Source organism: Globicephala melas, chromosome 8 (assembly GCF_963455315.2).
Source record: "Globicephala melas chromosome 8, mGloMel1.2, whole genome shotgun sequence".
Lineage (NCBI taxonomy): Eukaryota > Metazoa > Chordata > Mammalia > Artiodactyla > Delphinidae > Globicephala > Globicephala melas.
Window position 1 is genome coordinate 62,190,259 of NC_083321.1, and position 6,624 is coordinate 62,196,882.

The 6,624-nt window shown below is 47.2% G+C and overlaps 1 protein-coding gene across 2 annotated transcripts in view; it reads right to left on the minus strand.

Moving 5' to 3' along the window:
• SYTL2 (synaptotagmin like 2) overlaps nt 1–4,016 on the minus strand; it is a 111,315-nt gene extending 107,299 nt beyond the window's left edge. For both annotated transcript variants that reach the window (XM_030835906.2, XM_030835904.2), the window contains exon 1: nt 3,877–4,016. The gene's annotated coding sequence lies outside the window, so the exon portion shown is untranslated. The remainder of the gene's footprint in view (nt 1–3,876) is intronic.
• Nucleotides 4,017–6,624: the final 2,608 nt, after the last annotated feature.

Consider the following 6,624-nt stretch of genomic DNA (forward strand, 5'->3'; position numbering starts at 1 on the left):
TGTGATGAAGATCAGTGAGACGCCAGCCACGTAGGAATCCTATATTCTTTGAAGAAAACAGAGTAGGGATCCAACAGAGCATCTGCATCATAATTAAGTCCTACTAACGTTAGGCCCAGGAGTTAGATTTCGGCATTTTTATAAAGACCGACAATGTTTTTGTTTTATTCTACCTTTAAATTTTTTTTTAATTGCATACACACTGACATGCGATTCAAGTAACAAACAATAACACCTGCCACTTGGTCCTCCTAGTGACTTCGGTGGAGAAAAATCAAGTAGGTGTCATTATTTCCAATTTACGGGAGGGAAAACTGGTTCACAGAAGCTACCCAAAGTCACACAGGTACTAAAATGCAATGTTGGAGCAAGGACCTTATCTAAGGCTCTCTCCTCCTCACTGTGCTATTTAGCTTTAGAACTTTCTGCTCACGTGTTGCACATCAACAACACTGAAGAGCTACCTTTTTGTTACATCTGAGACATTTAAGATACTTGAGTCACTTTAACAAGGAGCACAACTTGACCCCGTAACTTCAGTAGCAGCCCCACTGCCGGCACTTCTTTCTGCTGGAAACTAAATGACACAGGGGAACTATAGGGGGTGAATTTTGGGGTTCACAAACAGGATTAACTTTTATGATGTCTTTAATTATTCATGATTTACTCTCAACATTCTTTCAAAAGCAACTTGAGATGGCTCTTAGCCCTGACAATAATACAATCAAAAGTAAGGGTTATATTCATTTGTTCTTTTTCTTTTTAACGTACAGAGAAAAGATTTGGAAGGCTGTATCCCAAGTTTTGCATTAGTTGTTTCTGAGTACAGATGTATTATTATTAATGCTAATCTGTATTTTATCTTTTTCTACAACAAATAGGTATAGTTTTGGTAATAAGAAAACAAACAATAATGATATCACTTACACGTGGAATCTTACAAAAGCTAAACTCATAGAAACAGAGAGTAAAACGATGATTGCCAAAGGCTGGGGAGTGGGGGAAATAGATCTTGGTCAAAGCATACAGATTTCCAGTTATAAGATGAATAAATTCTTAGGATCTAATATACAGCATGGTGACTATAGTATGTATTACATACTTGAAAGTTGCTAAGAGACTAAATATTAAACGTCCTAGAAAAATAGTAGTGATATATACATGTATGAAATCATCATGTGTACACCCTAGACTTACGCAATGCCATTTATATCTTAATAAGTCTGGGGGGAGGGAAAACAATGATCGTTTTTATTTTATAAATATGTTCTTCACTCTGAAAAATGGGAAAAGAGGTTATCACCACAGGAGGCTGGGAAGCTCTATCACTATGAACCAAGTGACCAGAAAATGCAAACAATACTTAAAGCTCCCAGACCAGAACCTTTGCCCTGTTTCTCCATTTGGGTACTCTCAGCCCCGCAAGAATATAAAGCAATATGCCAGGACACCAATTTTACACAAATATTTTGGAGAAGAAAACTATACATAAATATTTATCAGAAAAACTAAATTTGACAGACATATGGAATCAAATGAAAAAACCTGCATAAATCCTTAAAACAATTTCCACGCTCACTGGGGCCAATCTGAACTATAACCCAACCCCCAGGAGCACTTGTCAGGCTTCTTTTGCTATTAGAGACTCTTCTAATGGAGAAGTTTGGGAAGCCCTAAGGCAAATAGTACCATCTTATTTCCCCCCACTTTTTGAGAGAGCAGAAACCTGATTAAAACTAAGTCACTTTTCCTTTTAATTTTTTCAAAAGTCAAATTTGTCTTCATCTACTATCTTTAAAAACTCATTTATAGAACAGGTGGCAGCCAACACATTATCAGGGAAATCTGTTAAGCCCACAGGGGCACAGTTCACCCTTCCCTCCTTGCCCGAGGGGGAGAACGATCTGGCCTGGCATCCTGGGTTCTGAGGATGGTGAGGGCCCGGGCTGCCCCAGGGGCCGCCTCACATTTCTTCAGGACAGCAGACCACTCTGCACAAGGTGCTAATTCATTCATTCCACAAATGTTTATTGAGCGAAGCCTGAGAAAGGCCTCTTAGGGGACAGTGGGATCATTCACAAGCCAACGGTCAGGTCTAACGGATCAGCTGTGGACAGTCAATCTTTCATGAGACCTCAAACCACCTCTAGGATAAAGCAAACAGGGCCCTCACCCAACCCACTCACCAGCAGCTGGGTGGGATCAGGCAGGCGTTCTGGAACGGGGCTGCTGCTTGAGAGAGGCTAAGGCATCACTGATGCCCACCGGAATGACTGAAACGCCTGCACCATAAATGACATAACACCTCTAGAGTGCTTTGAATGGAGTCTGTCACCTCGTGAGAACTCAATAACAATCATTTTTGCTGTCACTATTCCAACTTGCCCTTACTCAAGGAGCACCAAAAAAGGGAAAAGAACACAGGTTTTAGAGTCACAAAGACTGGATTTGAATCCCAGCTCTGCCACTTACTAGCTATGTGACTAAGGGAAGCCATCTTTCTGAGCCTCAGTTTCTCATTTGTAAAATGGGGTAAATATCAGGATACCAGCCCTCACGTGGCTTTGTGAGAACTAAGGACGTGTTACATGCAAAGAAGAGTGTCTGGCCCATAAGTGCCCCCAAAAAAGTCAACATTGCCACTGCCCTGCCCCCCTCCTCCGCTGCTCTTGATGGACCCTGGAATCTACTTTCACCTGGATCCCACACTAAGGGCTGAGGGAAAGAGAAGGGAGAGAATTGCTGGAGACCTTCCATAGAACCCACCAAAGTCCTCTGCTCCTTTCAAGCACCCTCCTCCGACAGTTGGCTGCCTAGCTGAGGATGGCTGCCAAGAAGGGGACGGGAAGCTGAACAGCAGTTGGAATCCATCCCACCTTCCAGTGTTGTCTTTCTGTCTGTCTGTCTGTCTGTAACCCCGTGGGGCTTCCTCTGCACATCCTTGCATGGTAGAGGCTGACAGTATGATTCATAGTCTGTTCTTATCTAGGCTTCCATCTCAACCCAGAACCCAAAGCCCTGGAGGCTGCTGGTCACAAACCAGCACTCCACGAAAACGAGGACTTTTCATTCAGGCAGGAAGTGGAGCCCCTCAAAGTCAAAGGGGATTTATAAAGGGAGGAGGGAGGAAAAGGAAGAGGGAGGAGGATGGCTGCAGAGAGAGAGGCCCACTTCCTACATGCTGGGAGAGCCCTATGTCCTAGCTGCTGAAGCAGTTGGTTTTCTACTTTGAAAGATAATAAATCTCATTCCTGTAATTTATAACTCACCACGGGACAAGGTCTGGGTGTAGGAGGAGAACTCCAAAACAAATCTGCTTATTTTCCAGGTAGAAATCGTCGGCACCCAACTCCCCCTTCCCAACCCCCCGCCTGCAGATAGGTCCTAACGCCCTACCTTACTCCACCTGAGCAATCTAGGGACAGTTACTCTGTAGTCAGGGCCACCCAGCAGCCAGTCCCAAGCCCAGGCTCAGTCCTCGAAAGCCCCAGGAAACGCGACAGCCCACGGAACCGCCGCCTACCCAAGCACCTCGGCTTCCTGGAGACCGCCTCCTGGGCAGCGGAGCCGGCTCTTTCGTGAGTGCGAAATTGAGAAAGGGCGCTTGCCGGGTGTCAAAACGAAGTTCACGTTTTAGAACTCAGAAGACCAGAAATGCATCACCATTCAACACCAACTCCCTCATTTAACGGAGGAGGAAACACAGACCCAGAGAGGGAAAGAAAGTTGCCCGAGGTAACACAGCGAGTGGGCAAATTAGTCGAGGCTAGAGCCGGGCGCGCTGACAGCCTTTCGCCGCCTCCCTCGTCCTCTTGGCCGCAGACCCCGGCCGGTTGGAGCAAACCCCGCAACCCCGAGCGCGGTGCGGCGCGTTACCTTCCTCCGGACTGGGCGCTGCGAGCCTCCTCTCCCCCGGCGGGGTGCTGGCGGCTCTGCCCGGCTCGCTCGCCCTGCGGTCCAGGTGCCGCCCGGCCGCTGTCAGCGATGGGAGGCGCGTGCGGTCTCCCCGTGGAGCGGCGTGCGGGCGCTCAGGGGCCACTCCCCGACGCACGGGCCAATAGCTCTGCGCCCGCGCCCGGCCCGCCCCCGCGCCCCGCCCCGCCCCGCCCCGACCTCAGCTCCCTAGGACTCCAGCCCTCTCTCGGGTCCTTCTCCCACTCCTCCCCGCCCCGCTCCTGTTTCTTCTCTACCCCTTAGCTCCCCATCTTGGCTTCCTTCTCAACAACTTTTACCCCGAAACAACTTTTTCACTGTGCAGATAAAGAATGCAATACATTTTTTGACCACTCTGCTTTAGGGGTCCTTGGAGCCCGAGAGCGTGGAGCGCCGGGACATCTTCCACTCAGAAAGCGGGGTCAGCCCCGGCGCAGTGGAAAGGGGCGCGCAGTGGTACGGAACAAGGTGCTTTCAGCACTCCGAACGTTAGTTTCCTCACGAGAAAAATAAACAAAAATATCTCACAGGTTGTTGAGAGGATTAAACGAGCTGATGATTTTAAAATATCTAATACAATAATACCTGGATAAACGGTGAGGGTGATGTGTACGGCCTGAGCCACCCAATGGGTGCGGAGTGAGGACTGGTAAACTGCTGGAAGGTGCTGGCTGGTAGAAAGGCAGGCACGCATATAAATACAATATTGTATCAGGGCCAGCTGAAAAAAAAGTTACCGATGGTGGAGCCAGACCCGGAAGATTTCCAAAATTGGTGAACTTTAAGGCCTTCTGCTTCCTCATCATCTCCCCAGTTACTGTTGAACATCCAGTTGAGTGTAGCCCAGGTCTGCCTTGGGTCCTTCCAAAGATCTTTCTTCTCCCGAACCTACAAGTACTGATCCCCAAGTGCCTTCGTTTAGCGCTGGGTGCAGGACTACTAATCGACCTAGGAATCCTTGCATCGGGTTAATGTGCGTATTTTGGCTTTCACCCTAGCTTTGAGAGCCTAGTGTGTCCCCCGTGCTGAGTGAGCACTCCGGATGCAAAAGAGGATTAAGCCTTTGAAGAGACAAATTTGTAAACGATTTCAATTTAGGGTAATAACTGCTATAATAGGTGTACAAAGTGTTATAGAGTCGCATACACTGGGGAGAGGAGAGCAGTAAAAGCTTGAATACAAGTGCGACCAAGATAAGTCTTGAAGGAGCGCTATAACTTAGGTCAGGTGGACGCAAAGAGGACATGAAGATGCCTGTCATATGCCTGGCTATTGCACAGAGTGAGTGACAGGGGGGCAGAGATGAAGCTAAGAAGGAAGACAGACAGATGCAGGAGGAGTAGCTGTGCCTGTCTTGCTGAGGGAAGCAGGCTGTCATCATCCTCTTGGTGATGACTGCTGGTGAATGATTTTAAGCAAAGGAGTGGCATGACTTCATTTGCTTTTGGTACCTCAATTTCAGTATCGATTGCACCTGCCTTGTTTATCTCCTTCCTGCTCCTCTCCAGCCTAGAGGGCAGGCACTGGGTCTTGCCCTGCCCGCTCCCCCGCCATCGTTGCCTTGCATCACCTGCTACAGGGCTTTGAGGGAAACCGATGCTCGCTACTCCCAGTGTCACTCCTCTCCAGCAAACAAACAGCAACTCCCAACTGCAAAGGAGGATCTAAGGCTTCTCACTTCAAGTTCTGGGGCAGGCAAGTGGGGGAGAAATTTTGAAGTAGGGTCTTGTCAGGGACCCTCAACTCATCCGAAGTGGCCATATCGCTCAGAGCTTAAAAGCTAGAGCTCTGACATCAAACGGCCAAGGTTCAAATACTGTCCCCACCACTTTCTAAGAGGACCTGAGCTCAGTTGCTTAACCTCTCTGTGCCTCAGTTTGTTCATCTGTTAAAGAGATGATAATTATGCCCCTCTCTAAGGCTACTGTGAAGGTTGAAATGAGAAAGTGCCTGTGTTTAGCAGTGTCTTGCACATAGAGAGTGCTGAATAAATCTTAGTTAACATGATGCTAGCAAGTCAGGGGCGGCTTCTTCCTCTTAACCTACAGATTGCCACCCTTCAAAATGGTTTGCATACAAGTGACACTTAAGTTTCACAGAATTCTCTGTTGATACTGAAGAGAAAGACAAGTGAGTAGGGATAATACAGTGCAGTGGTTATATGTGCGTGTCCTGACTCCACTGGACCCCAACACTAAACTAGCCAGGTTACTTGGGAAAAGTTACATAGCCTCTTTAAGCCTCTGTTCCTCTGCAATTAAATAGAAATAGTAATATTACCTGTCCTGTGTAAGGGAGATGCTGTAATACGCATAGCACACTGCCTGGCCCAAGGTAAGATCTCAATAAATGTTAGCTAATAGTATGATAATGGTTAGAAGAGAGTTCTTATACTTTGGGGAAAGGGAAAAGTAATCTAACAGTAATGAATTGGAAGGGGAAGTGTAATCCCTCCCCCCAAACTAAACTCAAACATAAAGGTTGGTGCTGGATCTGTGAAAACTGACTGGGACACAAGCAGAAGTTAGCTTAGAAACAAGCAGGTGGAACTTAGGCCTGGAGAGTTTTCCAGATGCGCGTGGGTTATTTAAATTTGGAACCTCCATTTGAACAAAGATTAAATTCTTGCAACTCTATGGAACTGAAATAAAATGAAGTGTTGTTTGCAGAGGTGTGTATGACTGCCCTCTG